This window comes from Leucoraja erinacea, chromosome 8 (assembly GCF_028641065.1).
Source record: "Leucoraja erinacea ecotype New England chromosome 8, Leri_hhj_1, whole genome shotgun sequence".
NCBI classification, from domain to species: Eukaryota; Metazoa; Chordata; class Chondrichthyes; order Rajiformes; family Rajidae; genus Leucoraja; species Leucoraja erinaceus.
Window position 1 is genome coordinate 12,892,141 of NC_073384.1, and position 23,085 is coordinate 12,915,225.

Sequence of the window (23,085 nt, forward strand, 5' to 3'; positions counted from 1 at the left end):
CAGTAGCCATATAATGGGAAATTTTAATAGCTTTCCTTTTATCTGAAATGAAATTGCTGGGGTTGTAACATTGGAATATTTCAGCTGATTCATGAATGTTGGGGTCTGAAATCCAGATTAATTAGTTCTGCAGGAAATATGTGGATTATCACAATTACAGTTTTAATAAGCATTCTAATTTCCATATCGCACCTAGTGTGGTCACTCACACAAAAACCCACACGTGAAAACACCCGGAATTGAGGAACAAATTGCACATTTGATAATTGGTTTCACAAGCATTACCATAGAGTAGATTCAAAGTCGTCCTGTTGAGCCTCATTGTCTGTAACTCATTTTCACCTAGCTCACAACTAACGATGGCCTGTTACCTTTATCATCCTTACTATTTTGCATATCTTTCATTCATTTGTTCTATATCCCTCTACATCATCGTCTATATCTCGCGTTTACCTTTCCCATGACTCTCAGTCTGAAGAAGGGCCTCGACCCGAAATGTCACCTATTCCTTTTCTCCAGAGAAGATGTCTGACCCGCTGAGTTACTGCAGCTTTTTTGTGTCTATCATAGCGTACCTCCATTTGGAAAATACGGATGGATAAAATTCTGGTGTCCTGTACTTTGACTCGCTTTATACATAAATATATTGCTTAAACTATATTGCTTCCAGAACAAGGGGTCACAGTTGAAAGATATCCAGAACAAGGGGTCACCGTTTAAGGATAAGAAAGGACCGAGATGAGATCGGAAAGGATCTTTTAGGACCGAGATGAAAAAATCATTTTTTACACAGAGAGTGGTGAATCTGTGGAATACTCTGCCACAGAAGGTAGTTGAGGCCAGTTCATTGGCTATATTTAAGAGGTGAGTTAGATGTGGCCCTTGTGGCTAAAGGGATCAGGGGGTATGGACAGGTATGGGATTCTGAGTTGGATGATCAACCATGATCATATTGAATGGCGGTGCAGGCTCGGAGGGCCGAATGGCCTACTCCTGCACCTATTTTCTATGTAAACATAATACAGAAACAAGAAAGGCATGATTGCAGATCTAATGAAACACTGGAGCAAATACTAATTGCCATTAGTATCAAAAACATTATGGCAGAATTTCACACAAGAATTTCACCCACCACAAGCAGAGAGCAGATCTCTACTGCGATCTACCTCATTGTGGACCCGTCCCCGATCTTTGATCAGACTTTACTGACTTTACCTTGCACCAATGCTTATTCCCTCATCATGTATCTCTACACTGTGAATGGCTCGATTGTAATCATGTATTGTCTTTCCGCTGGCTGGCTAGCACGCAACAAAAGCTTTTCACGGTACCTCGGTTCATGTGACAATAAACTCAACTGATAAGTTGAGAATTAAAGAATGCACGAGGTTTAGGATCCTTGGAACTAATGCAAATACAACTAATGCAAATACAATGCAAAGATATACAACAATGAGTCAACCATTTCTGGAGGGTGGTCAAAATAGTTTGCTGTAACAGGATATCCTGAAACTAACAAAAATATTGCCCATGTGTTATTGTGTAATTTGTGTTAAGGGCGGCACTGTAGCTGGCTGGTTGAAAGAGCTACCCTGCCTGACGTCTTGCAGCAACAGATCTATAACCCACAAGGCTTGGCTCTTCGAGTACAAATCCAAGAGAATTCTGCCTCTATTATCCATCCAGCCAACGATGTAATACAAATGTAATAGAGAAACTAGAAGGCCATGATTGCAATTCTAATGATCATCCATGATAATATTGAATGGCAGTGCAGACTCGAAGGGCCAAATGGCCTACTCCTGCACCTATTTTCTATGTTTTCTGTGTTTCTATGAAACCCCGGAGCAAATACTGATTGGTGTCAACAGTTTTGCCACAAATGTTACATCAATTGAGAATGCGCGAGGTTTACGTCCATGGAACTAACACAAATACAACAAGAAATCCGATTGAGTCAGTGTAGGAAGGAACTGCAGATGCTAGTTTAGATCAAAGATAGGCACAAATTGCTGGAGTAACTCAGCGGGACAGGCAGCATCTCTGGAGAGAAGGAATGTGTGACGTTTCGGGTCGAGTCCCTTCTTCAGACTCAAATTTTCCAATTGAGTCAGGCATTTCAAGAGATAGTTTACTGCAACACAACATGATGAAACTAACATAAATATTGCCCTTGTAATATTATGTCATTTGGGTTAACGGTGGCACTATAGCTAATAGAACCGTATGTCCGTAATGACCTGGATTCAGTTCGGACCTGGGCTGCTCTTTGTGTGGAGTTTGCATGCTCCCTCTCCTTGACTGCGTAGGTTTTCCCGTAGGTTGGTCCAATTCCCTTCTGCATCCCAAAGACATGTGGATCAGTAGGTTAAACTGAAGCACTGCAAATTGTTTGTAGTGTGCACGTGAGTGGTGAAATCCGGGGGAGTAAATGGGAATGCAGTGGGTGGGGATGGGTGGAAATAAAACATGGGATAAATGTAGGAGTACAAACAGCTGAAGAACATTCTTGCCATAGAGGGAGTACAGAGAAGGTTCACCAGACTGATTCCTGGGATGTCAGGAATTTCATATGAAGAAAGACTGGATGGACTTGGCTTGTACTCGCTAGAATTTAGAAGATTGAGGGGGGATCTCATAGAAACTTACAAACTTCTTAAGGGGTTGGACAGGCTAGATGCAGGAGGATTGTTCCCAATGTTGGGGAAGTCCAGAACAAGGGGTCACAGTTTAAGGATAAGGGGGAAATCTTTTAGGACCGAGATGAGAAAAACATTTTTTACAGAGAGTGGTGAATCTCTGTAATTCTCTGTCACAGAATGTAGTTGAGGCCAGTTCATTGGCTATATTCAAGAGGAAGTTAGATGTGGCCCTTGTGGCTAAAGGGATCAGGGGGTATGGAGAGAAGGCAGGTACAGGATACTGAGTTGGATGATCAGCCATGATCATATTGAATGGCGGTGCAGGCTCGAAGCACCGAATGGCCTACTCCTGCACCTATTTTCTATGTTTCTATGATTAATGGTCAGCATGGACTAAACAGGCTGAAGGGCGGACATGTCCCTATGACACAAATGAGCACGACGAATGGCGTGCAAGAGATGGTTATATACATAGAAATAAGTGCAGAAGTAGGCCATTCGGCCCTTCGAGCCAGCACCACCATTCAATATGATCCTACAAAATCAGTACCCCTCTTCTGGTTTTTTCCCCATATCCCATGATTCCGTTAGCCCCAAGAGCTAAATCTAACTCTCTCTCGAAAACATCCAGTGAATTGGCCTCCACTGCCTTCTGTGGCGGAGAATTCTACAGATTCACAACTCTCTGGGTGAAAAGGTTTTTTTCTCATCTCAGTCCTAAATGGCCTCCCCCTTATTCTTAAACTGTGACCCCTGGTTCTGTGGACTTGATCTTATATCGTAATGTGATAATAATACGAGCAAGTTCAATGGAACTTACAACACAATTTCTGAGAAAAAAAGGGCTGTGGAGCTGATGAAATCTCTAAGTTACAACTATATGGTGGAAGGATACTTCTGGCTGGCAGTAATTCAAGATTTCGATCGATACGACAGAACTTTATTTATCTCAGGAGAGAAATTGGTCTGCCAACAGACATGAAACATGAAATTAAAGTGCTGAATAGAAAGTCCAGGAGTGGGGATGTGCAAAGAAATGGTGGGGTGGGGGGAAGGGGAGGTGAGTCCACCCCACCACAGAAGGGGGAGGAGTTGTACAATTTTCATAGCCACAGGGGAAAAAGGATTTCCTGTGGCATTCTGTGCTTCATTTCCGATGATGCAAGAATCAGGCAATGAAGTAGGCTTTGTGGACAATGCAGATGGCCTTCAATGGGACATAGACCAGCTAAGAATGGCTAAGAACATGGCAGATGGAACATAATGTGGAAAGACATGCAATCACCCAGAAAGGCTGAGTTTTCCTTTTAAAAATGGCGGGAGAATGGAAGGATATTATTTAATATCAGAGGGAAGTCCAGAACAAGGGGTCACAGTTTAAGGATAAGGGGGAAATTTTTAGGACCGAGATGAGAAAAACATTTTTCACACAGAGAGTGGTGAATCTCTGGAATTCTCTGCCACAGAAGGTAGTTGAGGCCAGTTCATTGGCTATATTTAAGAGGGAGTTAGATGTGGCCCTTGTGGCTAAAGGGATCCGGGGGTATGGAGAGAAGGCAGGTACAGGATACTGAGTTGGATGATCAGCCATGATCATATTGAATGGCGGTGCAGGCTCGAAGGGCCGAATGGCCTACTCCTGCACCTATTTTCTATGTTTCTATGTTTCTAATAGCGGCATATGTACATGGGTCGCTGGAGGTTAACATCAAGTCCGGCAAGCAAATAGGATAGGCAAACCACACACAATGGCCCAAGGATGAATCAAGGTTCAATATCTATTTGAAGAAAAACACAAAGTGACACAAACAAAGTGCTGGCGGATCTCAACAGGTCAGTGGAGCATCTATGGAGGGAAATCAACAGATGAGTCCAAAGAGGGGTCCCAACCTGAAATGTCAAAAGTCTGTCCTATCCACCGCTGCTGCTGCCTGACCTGCTGGGTTTCTCCAGCATTATGTTGTGTCCAACCTTCCAACATCTGCATTTATTGCGTCTCCAGTGATCCTGGTTCCTGGAAGGATAAAGATCGGCCGGCACAGATGGGAAGCTTCAACCTGATATCCAGTGCCGACTGTGTGGAATTTGCACAACACCCCACTATCTGAAGATGGGGGCTTAACCCGAAACGTCACCTATCATGATCTCCAGAGAATTACTTCAGCATTTTGTGTGTCTTTCCTTGGTAAACCAGCATCCACAGGTCCTTGTTTCTACCAGGTGTTTCCTCCAAGTGCTCTGGTTTCCTCCCAAAGACACATGCAGGTAGGTTAATTGACCACTATAAATCACCCCCATTGTGCAGGGAAATGGTGGAATCTGTCAGCTGTTAATGGGAATTTCGGCAGAATAAAATGGCATTAAGAAGGGGAGAGATTGAACTTTTTTTTCGCCTTCCATCACAGTGAGGAATATGGAGGAGTCACTGTGGTGGATGTTTATGTTAAAAGTTATTTTGTGTGTTTTGTTACTTTTTTAAATCGCTCTACAAAGCCTTGAGTGCACTGGGCATCAACGGAGTGGCGAGGAGAAGAGCCAGCAAGAACACCACAGAGGCAGCGGAGAAGGCCTCAGGATGGCTCTGGATCAGGAGAGAAGGTCCATTGGGAGGAGCGAATGCCACCTGAACACAAGCCGTGGTCTGATCAACCACGGCTGGGTCGCCTGGGTGAGGGTGTCTGATGTTGAAAGACCCGAAACACCCAATGACCCCAGGTCACATCACTGATGATGTGTTCAGGAGCATCAATAGTATTTTTATCAATAATGGTATGACTATGGCAAATAAAATTCCTCGTATATTGCAAAACACACATGGCTCATAAATTATGATTAAGCACAAAATTAGCTTATAAGGCTGCTCGCTGGTCAGTGTGGAATCGATGAGCCAAGAGCCTACTGCTGCTCTGTGTGATTCAATGAAACTGTGGGCAGCAAAATGTTGCTCAAACAGCTACAAAAATAAAGAGAATGGAAAAAATATTGGAGTGGATATCAAAATCCACCCAATTTTCTTACAATAATATTAGGAAGGAAAAGTGCGGTCAGGTTCAAAAGGGGTCACCAAACAAAACAGATACTCACAATATACGTAACTGGAAGTTAAGTTGAATGATTGCTTTGTTACTATATTAATAGCAGAGAGAGGATAACACTCTGGACATTCGGAGATAATTAATTGAATTAGGCACAGGGAATTGCCAGAAATAACAAACAAATCAGTGGCTGAGCTGCAGCAAGTGGAAAGCATGGACTTTGGGCTCCAATTGCAGAGAGCCCTGTTAGGCTGTAACTAGTGGGCTCATAGCAGAATTTTTTTGGGGTCACAACCGTTTATGAATGGCTTCTAAAATTGCTGCCTGAAAGCCTTACTTATTCACCTTATACATGCACCCTTCCCCCTTTCCCCACATTTCCTGAAGTCCACAGCTCGTACATACCTGACAATATCCTGGACCTCTAGGGGTTGTCCCAATGTCTAACTGAAGTCTTCTGCCCAGAGAAACTAACATGTAGAGTATATTTTTATAGTCTGCTTTTTTTTAAAAAGAGCTTATTATCTACATTGGCAGCAGTAGAGTTGCTGCCTTGCCGCGCCAGAGACCCGGGTTCGATCCCGACAACGGGTGCTGTTTGAATGTAGTTTGTACGTTCTCCCTGTGACCTGCAATGGTTTTCCCTGGGTGCTCCAGTTTCCTCCCACGCTCCAAAGACATACAGGTTTCTAGACTTACAAAATTCTTAAGGGGTTGGACAGGCTAGATGCAGGAAGATTGTTCCCGATGTTGGGGAAGTCCAGAACAAGAGGTCACAGTTTAAGGATAAGGGGGAAATCTTTTAGGACCGAGATGAGGAAAACCTTTTTTCACACAGAGAGTGGTGAATCTCTGGAATTCTCTGCCGCAGAAGGTAGTCGAGGCCAGTTCATTGGCTATATTTAAGAGGGAGTTAGATGTGGCCCTTGTGGCTAAAGGGATCGGGGGTATGGAGAGAAGGCAGGAACAGGATACTGAGTTGGATGATCAGCCATGATCATATTGAATGGCGGTGCAGGCTCGAAGGGCCGAATGGCCTACTCCTGCACCTATTTTCTATGTTTCTACGTAGACTAATTGGCTTGGTAAAATTGTAAATTGTCCTTAGCGTGTGTAGGATAGTGTTAGCGTGCGGGGATCGCTGATTGCCGCAGACTCGGCGGGCCGAAGGGCCAGTTTCCGCACTGTATCTCTAAACTAATTACATTAACAACTAAATTTTTGGCATGCCATGGCACCCCTAGGAAGGAGGTTGGACACGGGGGAATATTGCAGAACGTAAAAACTGTGTAGTACAAGTATATAGTTCACTGAAAGTGGCGACACAGATAGACAAATTGGTGATGATGGCATTTGGCCCCACTTGGTTTCATAGTTCAGGGCAATAATTGGGGTATCATGTTAGAAATGTGCGCAACGTTACTTGGACTACTCGTGGAGTACAGAAACATAGAAACATAGAAATTAGGTGCAGGAGTAGGCCATTCGGCCCTTCGAGCCTGCACCGCCATTCAATATGATCCTGGCTGATCATCCAACTCAGTATCTCGTACCTGCCTTCTCTCCATACCCCCTGATCCCCTTAGCCACAAGGGCCACATCTAACTCCCTCTTAAATATAGCCAATGAACTGGCCTCAACTACCCTCTGTGGCAGAGAGTTCCAGAGATTCACCACTCTGTGTGAAAAAAGTTCTTCTCATCTCAGTTTTAAAGGATTTCCCCCTTATCCTTAAGCTGTGACCCCTTGTCCTGGACTTCCCTAACATCGGGAAGTCTTCCTGCATCTAGCCTGTCCAACCCCTTAAGAATTTGTAAGTTTCTATAAGATCCCCTCTCAATCTTCTAAATTCTAGAGAGTATAAAACCAAGTCTATCCAGTCTTTCTTCATAAGGAGTCCTGACATCCCAGGAATCAGTCTGGTGAACCGTCTCTGCACTCCCTCTATGGCAATCATGTGCATTTCTGGTTGCTGAGCGATAGGAAGACTGTCATTAAGTAGGAAGGGGTGCAAAACAATTCACAAGGGTATTACTGGAATTGGAGCGCTCAAATTATAAGAAGAAACTGGGTGGGTGTCATAACAAGGAAGTGTCCACTGAAGATAGACATGCAATTCTGGAGTACGCAGCCAGTCAGGCAGTATCCATGGAGAACATGGACCGGTACCGGCTGAGTGGGTGGGTTTTCTCTGGCTGTTCCGGTTTCCTCCCACTTTCCATAGAGGTGCAATTTGTAGATGAATTGGCTTCTGGAAATTGTCCCTAGTGTGTAGGATGCAAAACTGGGATAACTAGTGTATGGGTGATCAATGGTCGGCGTGGACTCGGGGGAGGGGGGGGGGGGGGCAAAGGGCCGGTTTCCACACGGTAACACTAAACTCCACCCAGGTTGACAGCATTGCCCAGGTGGAAGCATTTAATCGCAAGGAGATTTTTTTAACAGGTTGCGTGATTTGGCAAAAAATGTGACAAATGGATTTGGCAAAAATAGAAGCAAATGCACGAACATCCTTCTTGGACCTCAAAGTCCTGGAGAATACTTTACAATCTGCTGGAAACTAGAAGAGTGATTTGGGGGAATCGACGTACATGAGTCATGAAAATGTCACGGGCAGGTGTGGAATTCAAAGGCTAAGACAATATGAACCTTTAGATACAAGAGTAAAATTCCTGCAAAAGCTACACAAAGCCTAGCTACGTCACACCTCAAGTGCCAGTTGTTGCTCTGACCTTAGTTAAGATACACGACTGCATCACTGCATTGTCAGATTGACGACAGGATTTCATTATTGCGCGAGGGATTGCACAATGTAAGATGATGTTGAATTTCAAGCGTTTAATTATCATATGTACCAACAACGGAACAATGACATTTTTGTGCTTGCCGCAGCTTGACAGGCTTATTAACATAACAACACATAAATAAATAAACGTGCAATAATCGATAGCACAATAATTTAATAATCAGTAATACTTAAGCAGCGGTAGAGTTTCTGCCGTATAGCGCTGGAGACCCGGGTTTGATCCTGGGTTTGATCCGGGAAGAACATACAAACAGCACTCGTGCTTGTCTGTATGGAGTTTGCATGTTCTCCCCGGGACCAGTGTGAGTTTTCTCCGTGATCTTCGGTTTCCTCCCACACTCCAAAGGCGTACAGGTTTGTAGGTTAATTGGCTTTGGTATAAATGTAAATTGCCCCGAATGTGTGTAGGATAGTGTTAATGTGCGGGGATCGCTGGTCTGTGCGAACTCGATGGGCTGAAGGGCCAGTTTCCACGCTGTATCTCTAAACTAAACTGAACTAGGCAGCCAGACTGTAATAGCGCAAAACCAAAGTCCACAGTGCAACCAAAACAAAGTCCATAGAAGATTATAGTTGCTGAGGCAGTGCACTGTTCTAAATCCCGACTGTTGCTGGGAAGGAGCTGTTCTTCAACCTACACGATGATGATATTAAAAAGAGACATAGAAACACAGAAACAGAGAAAATAGGTGCAGGAGTAGGCCATTTGGCCCTTCGAGCCTGCACCCGCCATTTAATATGATCATGGCTGACCATCCAACTCAGTATCCTGTACCTGCCTTCTCTCCATACCCCCTGATCCATTTAGCCACAAGGGCCACATCTAACTCCCTCTTAAATATAGCCAATGAACTGGCCTCAACTACCTTCTGTGGCAGAGAGTTCCAGAGATTCACCACTCTCTGTGTGAAAAATGTTTTTCTCATCTCGGTCCTAAAGGATTTCCCCTCCATCCTTAAGCTGTGACCCATTGTCCTGGACTTCCCCAACATCGGGAACAATCTTCCTGAATCTAGCCTGTCCAACCCCTTAAGAATTTTGTAAGTTTCTATAAGATCCCCCCTCAATCTCCTAAATTCTAGCGAGTACAAGCCGAGTCTATCCAGTCTTTCTTCATATGAAAGTCCTGACATCCCAGGAATCAGACTGGTGAACCTTCTCTGTACTACCTCTATGGCAAGAATGTCTTTCCTCAGATTGGGAGACCAAAACTGTACGCAATACTCCAGGTGTGGTCTCACCAAGACCCTGTACAACTGCAGTAGAACCTCCTTGCTCCTATACTCAAATCCTTTTACTATGAATGCTAACATACCATTCGCCTTCTTCACTGCCTGCTGCACCTGCATGCCTACTTTTAATGACTGGTGTACCATGACACCCTTTGCTATGAACCAAATCCTTTTGCTATGAAACTATTTCTGCTGGCTGGAAACCTCTCAAGACTTGAGGGAAGAGCCTAAAAATTGGTTTGGTAGCAACCAAAACACAATTCTACAGAGCAAGTGAGGGAAGAGTTTGACACTCATTTACACAAGCAGCAATTCATGTTAGCCCACTTGTTATTTATAAACTTCTAATTGCTAGGTTTGTGTTAACATAATCAGAAATATGGAGGAATGGGCCAATGATATGGAGTTTAGACATATATCAAAATATATGTCTGAAGAACCGAAACGTAACACTTTCCTTCTCTCCAGAGATGCTGCCTGTCCCGCTGAGTTACTCCAGCTTTTTGCGCCTGCCTTCAGTTTAAACCAGCATCTGCTGTTCCTTCTTAAACATATATTTAAAACAATCTATTTCATGTTGGAACATGCCTGCCTCCATTATTTCCATGTATTCTACCAGATAGGACAAAGCAAATTCTCTGATCCCATCAGTCTATCACATGCATAGAACACGCCCAGTACTGGTGCACCGTGAACGGCCGATCGAATTACTGGATTAGCTGCCAAAAGCCAGGGTCAATGATCCAGAGATACGAGTTTTCATCTCCATGGTATCTGGGAACTTAAACACAGCTGGAGCTTTAAAAATGCTAGTCTCAACAGCAACGACTATGAAACTCCTAGATTATCACTAAAATCCCAGCCAGCTTCCACCGATGGTCCAACAGGAGAGGAAAACTCCCATTCCCACCCAATCTGGTCTACAGGCTCATCGATGTTGTCGACTCGTAACTGCACCCTCAGTGAAGAGGTCATTGGGGGTGAACAATAATTTAGTTTGAAGAGGGGTCTCGACCCGAAACGTCACCCATTTCTTCTCCCCAGATATGCTGCCTGTCCCTCTGAGTTACTGCAACTTTTTAAACCAGCATCTGCTGTTCCTTCCTACACATAATAATGTATCCATGTACATATGTATCTTAAATAATAGTTTAAAGATACAACGCAGAAACAGGCCCTTCAGCCCACCAAGTCCGCATCAACCAGCAAATACTAACACTGCCCGACACACACTGCGGACAATTTATAATTTTACCATAGCTAATTAACCTAGAAATCTGTACGTCTTTGGAGTGTGGGAGGAAACCGGAGCACCTGGAGAAAACCCACGCAGGTTCTGGGGAGACAGCACCCATAGTCAGGATGGAAGCTAGGTCCCTGGCGCTGCAAGGCAGCAACTCTACCACTGTGCCGCCATTACAACGCCAATGTCCTGTGAGTGGAAAATGAAAGATATAATTTATAACTTTTTTTACTTTTTAAGTTTTTTTAGGGGGTGCTGAAAGTAATTTTAATTCACTTTATAACCAAATGGGACAATCTGGTACCCCTGCCCTGCAAATAAAACTGGTTATTATATGCATTAGATTTACATTAAAGTAAATTGGAATGATCACATCTATTCTGTAAAAGGGGGAAAAAAACAGAAGGAAAATGAACAAATTGGATTTTATAAAATATTTCACAACCTTACAATATTATTCGGGGTGGCACAGTGGCAGGATTGCTGCCTTACTATGCAGAGACCAGGGTTCAATCCTGACTACAGGTGATGTCTGTACGGAGTTTGTACGTTCTCCCCGTGACCGTGTGGGTTTTCTCCGGGTGCTCCGGTTACCTCCCACACTGGCTTGGGTAAAATTGTAAATTGTTCCTAGTGTGCGTAGGATAGCGTTAGTGTACGGGGTGGTCACTGGTGGGCGCGGACATCAGTGGGCTGTTTCCGCGCTGTGTCTCTAAAGTCTAATCACAGGATTAGCGACTAATCACAGCCAAAGCACGACTGATATGAGGGACAGTGCCAGCCTGCTTGTCTTCCACAAAGTCTCGTGTACAAAAACAACCGAATCAAAACTAAAGACCAAGCAGAAGATCAGTAAAACTACACAACACTTTTCGCAGACGCTGGGATATTTTACAACGGTCTAAGATGAATGTGGTTTTGATTCAATGTCGTATCTGAAAGATGGGCTTTCTCATCTTGGCACAGAGATGTCAAGCTGATAGCCTGTTTCAATGGCCAGCAGTTATATTGTAACCAATTGTATTTATTTGGGTCTATCTTCAAGTTACTCCAGCATTTTGTTGTCTATGAGGGATTTCACAAGTTCCTTGTGTTCTATCAACGCCTCGACCTCCTCAGAAGATTTGGCATGTCACCGAATACGCTTATGATCTTCTGCACATACAGAAGATTATGATCTCCGACATACAGCACACTGACTAGTTGCAACACTGCCTGGTTCGGCAATTTGAATGCCCAGGAATGAAGTAGCCGACAGAGTGGTAGACACTACCTAGTCCACCCGCAGGTACTGACCTCCACACCATCAAATAGATTTTTTGGACACACTGCCAAAGCAGCAACAAAGTCCTACAACACTGTGGCCATGCAGTCATTCCGCTCCTGCCATCAGGAAGACACGGGAGTCTGAAAACCATGACCACCAGGTTCAAGCAGGACAGGCAGCAGCTCTGGATAGAAGGAATGGGTGACGTTTCGGGTCGAGACCCTTCTTCGGACCCCAAACCGATCTCGTCTCAAGTCTCGACCCGAAACGTCACCCATTCCTCCTCTCCAGAGATGCTGCCTGTCCCGCTGAGTTACTCCAACATTTTGCTCCAGTCTATCTTCGGTTTAAACCAGTATCTGCAGTTCCTTCCGGCAACCGGCAGGTTCAAGAACAAGCTTCTTCCAGGCATTTGAACACAACACAAGATTAATCTCAGCAACTATGAACTTTGATACGCTGCCTCTAGTTGCATTGTGGACTTTGGAGTATTTTTTAAACTAGTCTAACAGTGATTAATTTATTAAATTTCTTACAATGATTGTATTTTATCTGCAGGTCAGCGCACTTACAGGGCTGTAAAGCTACTGCAAGTAAGAATTACATTGTTCTGTTGTCCGTGCGAATGACAATTAAACACTCTTGAACTAAGTTGTGGTAATGATGACTCGTCTGGGACAGGCAAGTAGGGTAGCATGGTTTGGTGTAGGAGGAAACAGCAATTTCCCATGATGGTGACATATTGTTGAAAATGTGCAAAATAATAAAGCCAACCTGCTGGACGTTCCTCCCTACATCATTATCACAATTAATTGGTAATAAAATTAATTCTTATCGTTTCCTCTCCTATAACTATAATCTACTATAGAACTACGATACCTCTATCTGTTGTATCAAAGAAAATGTATAGAAACATAGAAAATAGGTGCAGTAGGCCATTCGGCCCTTCGAGATAGCACCGCCATTCGATATGATCATGGCTGATCATCCAACAGTATCCCATCCCTGCCTTCTCTCCGTACCCCCTGATCCCTTTAGCCACAAGGGCCACATCTAACTCCCTCTTAAATATGGCCAATGAACTGGCCTCAACTACCTTCTGTGGCAGAGAATTCCACAGATTCACCACTCTCTGTGTGAAAAATGATTTTCTCATCTCGGTCCTAAAAGACTTCCCTCTCTATGACACAGAAGGCGGCCATTTGGCCCATCAAATCTGTGCTGGTTGAAAGAGCTACCCAGCCAGGGGTCTTGCAGCAACGGGTCTGTAATCAGCAAGTCATGGTTCTTCAGGTACAAATCCAAGTACTGCTTGGATGCGGCAGAGAATTCTGCCTCTATTATCCTTCCAAGCACAACTTCATTTCCGCTCCGATCCTTTTACAATACACCAAGTGGAGAGGCAGCATCGTAAAACTCGCTGTGCCTCGAGCCAAACTACTCCAGTAGAACACTGGCGTCTACCCAACAATGTGGAAGAATTGACCCGGCGCGTCGTCTTCACAAAGAAGCTCTCATCTAATCTGAGTAATTACCAGTCTACTCGTTCGTCAGCAAAGTGATGAACGGTGAGATTCTCAAAGCTTTCAAGCAGAGTTCTTTCCAGATATAATCTGTTCACTAGTGTCCAGTTTGGCCAGGCCCACTTGGCACCAGACCACATCTCAACCTTGGTCCAAACATGGATCAAAGGGGTGACTTCCAGAAGCAAGGTGGGATTCACAGCCCTTGCTATCAAGACCATAGAACCTGTTGCTGTACTCTGACATCTCAAGATGGAGTTAAGGGCCTGTCTCACTTTCCCGAGTTACTCACGAATTCTCCCGAGTTTTCCCCTTGATTCAAACTCGGAGAATGTCCGTAGCGAGTCCGTGGATATATCGTAGCGGTTCGTTAATGCCAGCCGTAGGTACTCGGGGCATCAGGTAAGTCGGGACGTTTTTTCAGCATGTTGAAAAATGTCCACGAATAAAAAATATAGCCCCGAGTACCTACGGCTGGCATCTCCGAGTTTGAATCAAGGGGAAAACTCGGGAGAATTTGTAACTCGGGAAAGTGGGACGGTCCCTTAAAGTGCAAATCTTGAGATGTAGGGAGGACTGCAGAGACTGGTTTAAACCAAAGACACAGCTGCAGTAACTCAGCTGGGTCAGGCAGCATCTCTGGAGAGAAGGAATAGGTGACGTTCCGGGTCGTTTCAGTGTGAAGAAGGGTCTCGACCTGAAACGTCACCTATTTATTTTCTCCAGAGGTGCTGCCTGACCCACTGAGTTACTCCAGCATTTTGTGCAAATTTTTATGCTTGGATTGGAGATTTCTTGCACAGGATTCACTTACTCAAGCAAAACACAAAGTGCTGGAGGAACTCAGCAACGCATTCCAATATCTGTTTTCGATGGGGACCTTTCTTCAGACTAAAGACTTGCTGCTTGCTACACTTAAACTGTCCATTTGTCTTCGTCAGCCTCCCTTATATTAGCTTTGTTTATAATTTATCAGTTAAAATCAAAAATAATTGCTTTACACCATGCTGCGAACCATAGAATTCCTCAACTATTTGTAAATTACTAATTATTCTGCTTCAATCCCGGGGGGTTTCCATGCACACTTCCGTTGGTTAAGTGGCCAAGTCAGCCAGAATATCAGATATCCAAAAGCCGTTCGGTGATTAGAAGGTTGAGCAATGATCCTTGCAACAGCCTTGAATTATCAATGGAAAGATGGCACGGTGGCGCAGCAGTAGAGTGTCTGCCTTACGGCGCCAGAGTCCCGGGTTCGATCCTGACTATACCCGCTCTCCATACGGAGTTTTTACGTTCTCCCAGTGACCGCGTGGGTTTTCTCCGGTTGCTCCAGTTTCCTCCCACACTCCAAAGACGTGTAAGTTTGGAGGTTAATTTTCAGATTGTCAGTAAAAATTGTAAAATTGTCCTTCGTGTGCAGGAGAGTGTTATGCCCCTGTCCCACTTAGGAAACCTGAACGGAAACCTCTGGAGACTTTGCGCCCCACCCAAAGTTTCCATGCGGTTCCCGGAGGTTTTTGTTAGTCTCCCTACCTGCTTCCACCACCTGCAACCTCCGGCAACCACCTGCAACCTCCGGGAACCGCATGGAAACCTTGGGTGGGGCGCAAAGTCTCCAGAGGTTTCCATTCAGGTTTCCTAAGTGGGACAGGGGCATTATAGTGTACGGGGATCGCTGGTCCGCGCAGACTCGGAATGTTGAAGGGCCTGCTTCCACGTTGTATCTCTAAACCAAACAATGAATATCGAAGGTACACAAAATTGCCGGAGAAACTCAGCGGGTGCAGCAGCATCTATGGAGCGAAGGAAATAGGCGACGTTTCGGGCCAAAACCCTTCATATGAATATCGAAGTACAGGAGTGCACAGAGGCCCTTCGTAAGCAAAGGGAGGAGCAGAACATCAATGATCCACTTGCCGTCTCAAGCTGCTCCAGCTTCCTCTGTAGAGGGGACTGCAGTTCCCACGTTGACCTCACCAGCCATCCGAGAAGCCACAAAAACCTTAGTGGGAGCAAGTCAACTTTCGTCCCGAGGGACTTTCATCTCTGCGTCATCATGGCGATGCCTCAAGGTGGAGGATGATGGTCTACGTTCCGTTATTTTTATGGACTCTCAGGTGGCTTACGAGTCCAATCCTGGCTTTGACAGTTCTTCGGCATTCAGGACAGATAATTCCAGGCGGCAGATCGGGCTTTGGTTGGTTCTTGCTGCCGCCTCTCTTTCAGTTTTCTTCGCTTTTCTTCCAATTCTGCGCATCCGTTGGCTTCGAAGGTCGCTGTTCCTTCTTGGATGACGGTTTTCCAGAGTTTCCTGTCCTTGAATACTGCTACCGAAAAACATTCCTGCTTCTGTCCAAAGTTGATCGATTGAACATTCACCGCTTCCGTGCCGGTTCATGACTAGGAGCTTCCATCCATCACGTGGCCTGCTCCCGTTGGTCTTCCCCGATCGCCAAAAGTCTTGAGAAGTTTTGTGCTGCTCACAGAAAGAAGACGCCCGTGTGCGTGTTTGTTTAATGTGTACTTGATGTTGCACTCCAAGTTCTGGGAAATCTGCTGCCCTTACAAGTTCTAACCAATCTGGGACATCAGACTCTACCCACTAGCGGGAAAAAAAAAAAAGTTCTTGTAGGCTTCCAAGTGTAGGAAGGAACTGCAGGTGCTGGTTTACACGAAAGATAGACACAAAATGCTGGAGTAACTCAGCGGGTCAGGCAGCATCTCTGGAGCGAAGGAATAGGTGATGTTTTGGGTCGAGACCCTTCTTCAAAGTGAGAGGCAGGGGAGAGGGGAACTCCCCTCTTCAGGTTCAGACAAAATCAGAGCCAGCACCGATAACCAAGGAATGGTGGAGCCCACAATGATCCATTGTTGGCTGTGTAAGAGGTGATAACGATGAGATATGACAGTGAAACGAGCAGGACGACTAGGCTGAGGGAGAGACAGAGAGGCAGAGAGGCAGAGAGGCAGAGAGGCAGAGAGGCAGAGAGGCAGCAAGCAGGCTTCCATTTCGAATTCTCCATCTACCCCCAACATTAATAATAAAAAGCTCCTTCTGGTGTGATGTTGTTTCTTCTGCCAGAGGAATCCACTTTCACCACGGAAACAAGCCTGCAGGTGACACATGCAGCAGCCAGGCACACAGGCAATGTGATTGCTAATGCCCAATAACACTTACTGTATATTGGATCGAGGTAATGGGAGATTTCAAAGCTTCAGGGATTTTTATGTTGGTTTTGGATAACAAAAATCAAAGCTCAAATGAAACTTACAGCCAGCAGAATGATCACACATCACAGACGTGGGATTAGGTTAACAAGTGAGGGGGGGGAAGCCAGAGCCAGTCTGTTGCCAGAAAAATCAGAAATAGGTCACAAAAGTGCTTGAAGCTTTGCGCAATTAAACAAGCTCTTAAAACTCTTCAAGTGCAGTCATACTTGTTCGCTTCCAGCAATGGAAAGTTTGATTTGGCGGCTAAAGGCTGGGCGACAGCTCGCCACCAGTCCGACACGGGAGAAGGGCGGTTTCCGGTGAGGCGTGACCCCCTACACAAGGTCCTGTGTCTCTTCGCTTTGGCCGTGCACCCCCACCCCCACCCCCAGCGCATCTTAAACCCAGAGTGAACAGTATACTGTCCTTCAGGGTGCCTCACGTTCGGCTACAGGTTGTCTAGTGGGTGATCAGGGCAATCCAGGGATGCAGCCAGTCTCGTTGAGTTACTCCAGCATTTTGTGTCTATTTCAGGCGAGAGATGTGTCTGCTTTCCGAAAACACGGCACGGTGGCGCAGCGGCAGAATTGCCGCCTTACAGCGCCGGGGGACCCAGGTTCAAACCCGGCGGCAGGAGCAGTCTGTGCAGAGTTTGCACGTTCTCCCTGTGACCTGCGTGGGTTTTCTCCGGGATCTCCGGTTTCCTCCCACACTCCGAAGACGTACATGTTTGTAGGTTAATTGGCTTGGTGTAATTGTAAATTGTCCCTAGTGTGTGTAGGGTAGTGTTAGTGTGCAGGGATTGCTGGTCGGCACAGACTCAGTGGGCCGAAGGGCCTATTTTCATGCTGTATCTCTAAGCTAAACTACATTTCCGGTCACCAAGTAGCGGATGCTGTATCTCCCAATTGACCAAAGGCTTTTCACAGTAAATGTCATCATCTTCCTCTGAGGCTAACTTATTTTTACTTCCTTATTCCTCTAATCATATCTGCCAAGTCCAGCTCTATTTGGGCTTTGAAACAGAAAGTATTATTTGCTCAGATTGTAAACATATCTCACATGCAATTTAAGATAGAATCATATTATATCAAAAATATCACACATCCAATACCCAACATCAAGAAATCCAATAGATCGCAGAACTTTAATGTGCCGATGCACTTAATTGAAGTGGCAAAGCCATATTTCTCAAAACAAACTACTTCATGTACTTCTAATAGTCCATCAGTTCTAGGAGCCGAATTAGGCCATTCGGCCCATCAAGTCTACTCTGCCATTCAATCATGGCTGATCTATTTGTCCCTCTCAACCTCATTTTCCTGCCTTCTCCCCATCACCCCTGACGCCCTCATTAATCAATAGGAATACAAAACTTCCTCCTTCGATCGCTAGTCGGTGTGGACTAGGTGGGACGAGGGGCCTGTTTCTACGCTGTATCTCTAAACTAAACAAAACAAGCTCCACAGTCCTCATGATGACACTGCACTCTAGGGATGAGGACATAAATATCTTCTGCACTCTTGCCGCTGTTGTGCCTTTGCTGAGAAAGATGCTATCTCGAAACAAATGATTTATTCGGGATTCATTGGGTCAGGGAGTCCAGAGACCCACTTTGTCAGACATCCCTTTAACTGGAACCAGCAAACGTATACACTCCATGGCCACACTTTGAGACTTTTACTGTAGACTCTAGAGATACAGTGCAGAAACCAAGTCCGTGCCGACCAGCTATCACCCATAAACCAACCTACACACACCAGGGACAATTATACAATTTACCAAAGCCAATTAACCTGCAAACCCGCATGTCTTTGGAGTGTGGGAGGAAACAGGGAGAGCGTACAAACTCTGTAGAGGCACCACCCGTGGTCAGGATCGAACCCGGGTCTCTGTCGCTGCAAGGCAGCAACTGGGACGCCCCGAAGACCTAATCTTAAATTCACTTACAACATTTGGGTGACATTGCTAAGCTGAGCATCTATTGCAAACTATACATTAATTATTGAAATATCACCCCTCGAACATGTCTTGATTCTTATTATTTCTTGCAATGGAATTGTGAATTAATTGCCATGGGTGATATGATGTCCACTGGGTGGTCCAGCCACTATCTTCTGGCAAGGTCTAGGCTAGTTCCGCTGTTCAGCGTGGACTTGGTGGGCCGCAGAGCCCATTTTCATGCTGTATCTCTAAATCTAGATGTGGCACGGTGGCGCAGCGGTAGAGTTGCTGCCTTACAGCTCAGAGACCCAGGTTCGATCCTGACTATGGGTGCTGTCTGCATGCAGTTTGCACATTCTCCCCGTGACCTGCGTGGGTTTTCTCCGGGATCTCCGGTTTCCTCCCACACTCCGAAGATGTACAGGTTTGTAGGTTAATTGGCTTGGTATAATTGTAAATTGTCCCTAGTGTGTGTACAATAGCGTTAGTGTGCGGGGATCGCTGGTCGGCACGGACTCAATGGGCCGAAGGGCCTGTTTCCTCGCTGTATTGTCACCAAGTAGTGGATGCAGTATCTCACAACTGCCCCAAGACCTTCCTCAGCCAATGTCATCATCTTTCCCCTGACGCTAGCTTATTTTTACTTCCTTATTCCTCAAATCATATCTGCCAAGTCTAGCTCTATTTGGGCTTCGAAACAGAAAGTGTCATTTGCTTGGATTGTAAACATATCTCACATGACATTTCGGATAGAATCATACGATATCAAAATATCACACAGACATCTAATACCCAACATCAAAAATCCATAGATCTCAGAACTTCAATGTGCCGATGCACTTCATTGAAGTGGCAAAGCCATATTTCTCCACAAAGACCACTGAATAATATCCATAAGGTCTAGGAGGCAGAGTTAGGCCATTCGGCCCATCAAGTCTACTCCACCATTCAATCATGGCTAATCTATCTTTCCCTCTCAACCTCATTTTCCTGCCTGCTCCCCATAACCCCCGACACCCTTACTAACCAATAGGAAAATAAAACATCCTCCTTTGATGTAGGAGTTGTACCGCAACTCTGCAGCGGTAGAGTTGCTGCCTTACAGTGCCAGAGGCCCGGGTTCGATCCCGAATTTGTACGTTCTCCCCATGGGTTTTCTCCAGGATCTCCAGTTTCCTCCCACACTCCAAAGACGCACAGGTTTGTATGTTAATTGGCTTGGTGTAAATTTAAATTGGCCCTAGTGTGTGTGTGTGGGGACAGTGCTAATGTGCGGGGATCGCTGGTCGGTGCGGACTCAGTGGGCCAAAGTTCCGTGCTGTTTCTCCAAACTAAACTAAACCCCTTACAATCCTTCGGATAAATGTCCCTACTAATATTTTTTGATGACTTCTGTTCTGTGTGACTCTAATGATGGCAGTGGAGCATTGGTGACATCCAGGTAAGATAGATTATTGGGTACACATTGATCATTTATGGAGTTTGTATGTTCTCCCCCTGACCTGCGTGGGTTTTCTCTGGATACACCGGTTTCCTCCGAAGATGTACACTGACTAATAGGTTGATTCAGGTTAGTGCATTGGCAAGTAGGTTCATTGGCTGTGGTAAAAATTGTACATTTTCTCTCGTGAGTGGGAAAGTACTGGTGTAAGGGGTGATCGCTGGATAGCACAGGCGGTGGGCCGAAGGGCCTGTTCAAACTATGATTTAAAACGAGAGTGTAACATCAATGGATGAAGAGTCCGAATATTCCTCTCATGCCTAACCTTTGCAGTTTACTTCAGACGTGATCTGTTTGAGTCTCTGCAGCCAACACCGCAGACTTAATACAACACAAGACACAAACTGAACCAGAGTTTGAGTTTACACGTATCGTCACATGTACCGAGGTACAGTGAAAAGCTTTTTGTTGCTGGGTAACCAGTCAGCTGAAAGACAATACGTGGTTCCAATTGTGCCATCCAGTGTAATTACAGGGCAAAGGGAATAACGAGAGAAGGGAGCGAGAGAAGGGGGGGGGGGAGAAAGAAAGAGAGGGAGAGAGAGACGAGAGAGGGGGGGGGGAGGGGGAGAGGAGGGGGAGCGAGAGACGAGGGGAGAGAGAGAAGGGGGAAGAAGAGAGAGGGGAGAGAGAGAGAGGGAGAAGGGGGAGAAAGAGAGAGGGGGGGAGAGAAGAGAGAGGGGGGGGAGAAGAGGAGAGAGGGGGGGGAGAAGAGAGAGGGGGGAGAGAAGAGAGGGGAGGGGGGAGAGAGAGAGGGAGGGAGGAAGGGGTGGAGAGAAAAAGGAAGGGCGAGAGAGGGAGGAAGGAAGAGAGAGAGAGAGAGGAGGGGGGAGTGAGAGGGGTAGAGGGAGAGAGGGGGAGAAGAGAGAGGGGAAGAGGAGAGAGAGAGAGGGGGGGAGAGAGAGAGAGAGAGAGAGAGAGGAAGAGAGGGAGAAAGATAGAGAGAGAAGAGGAGGAGAGAGGGGGAGGGAGAGGGAGAGGGAGAGGGAGGGGGAGGGAGGGAGAGGGGGGGAGGGAGGAGAGAGAGAGGGGGGGAGGGAGGGGGAGAGGAGAGAGAGGGGAGGGAGGAGAGAGAGAGGGGAGGGAGAGAGAGAGAGAGAGGGAGGGAGAGGTAGAGGGAGGGGAGGGAGAGGGAGAGGAGAGAAAGCGAGAAAGACAGAAAGAGAGAGAGAGAGAGAGAGAGAAAAGAGACAGAGACAGAAAGAGAGAAAGAAAGAGAGAGAGAGAGAGAGAGAAAGAGAAAGAGAGAGAGAAAGGGGGGAGAGAGAGAAGGGGGAAAGAAAGAGAGAGAGAGAAGGGGAGAGAGAGAGAGGGAGAGGGGTTAGTCAGACAACCCAGCGCCTCAGCTGCTCATTCACGTCAACCCAAAACAAAAGGCAAAGGAGACAAAAGAAGCGACCACCCCTCTCCTCTCTCATCTCCCCTCTCCGCTCCGTGTGTGAACACTTACCTACACACCTGGGCGCCTCGCTGACCCACCTGCCGGGACTTTGCTTGTGCTTGTTGTGCTCCTGCTGCTGCTGCCTGCTCTGTGCTCTGTGCTCCAGTCTCCTCTACACTCACACTGACAACATGAGTGAGTGTTGTCCGCCGGAGCCCGGCTCCAGCCCGTCCTGCGCAGACGCCGCTCCCTCAGCACAGACGGGAGGGGGAGGGTGGAGGAAAACAAAAGTAAACTTTGGTCCAAACTTATGGGAGAGCACGTAATCCTTGCTGAGGGGGAGGAGGGGAGGGGGAGGGGAGGGGTGCAACAATGCCGTTTGCAAATAGTTGCACTGCAAACCGAAGAACTTCTTGTAAAGACTTAATAAAAATAATCAAATAGAGAATTGTGAGCCAGATGATGTGAGGCCAAGTCAATGGATATTTTTAAGGCAGAGATGGATAGATTTTTGATTAGTTCAGGTGTCAGGGGTTATGGGGAGAAGGCAGGAGAATGGGGTTAGGAGGGAGAGATGGATCAGCCATGATTGAGTGGCGGAGTAGACTTAATGGGCCGAATGACCCAATTCTGCTCCTATCACTTCTGAACGTACCCAATATTGTGCCCGTACAATGTGCCCCCTGTGCACGTTCAGGGTTAACGATGTAGACGTCTTTAAACAGAATCTTAACTCCCACTCCAACCCCGCCTCCCTCTGTGGACGTTGGAACCCAAATTACATGGAGGATTTTTATTACTCTTCCATTATCCTTCTGCAAATAACACAGCGTTTCACGGTGAGAGCGACGCGCACAATCAGCTGTTGCAGAAGATTCCTGCCCTCCCATGTTCTTCTAAATTGCAAAACTGATCTTTGTTCGCTATAAAAAATGTATGCAAAACAAAAAGAGACATGTGTCATGTGTTATTAGTGTTATGAATACGTAAGTGTACATTAATACACAGTGGTGGCGCAGCGGTAGAGTCGCTGCCTTACAGCGCCAGGGACTCGGGTTCGATCCTGACAACAAGTGGCGCCTGTACAGAGTTTGTACCTTCTCCCTGTGACAGTGTGGGTTTTCTCCGGGTGCTCCGGTTTTCTCCCACGTCCCAAAAACGTGCAGGTTTGTAGGTTAATTGGCTTCTGTAAATTGCCCACAGTGTGTCGGGTAGAACTAGTGTACGGGGTGAATGCTCACCGGCGCGGACTCAGTGGGCCGAAGGGCCTGTTTCCGCGCTGTATCTATAAAACAATCTAA

General features: G+C 46.0%; 1 protein-coding gene across 1 annotated transcript in view; it reads right to left on the minus strand.

Annotated features, from left to right (window-relative positions):
* Positions 1 to 21,998, minus strand: part of LOC129699323 (ras and Rab interactor 2-like) — a 135,050-nt gene extending 113,052 nt beyond the window's left edge. The window contains exon 1 of the mRNA XM_055638994.1: positions 21,854 to 21,998. The gene's annotated coding sequence lies outside the window, so the exon portion shown is untranslated. The remainder of the gene's footprint in view (positions 1 to 21,853) is intronic.
* Between the last annotated feature and the right edge of the window lie 1,087 nt (positions 21,999 to 23,085).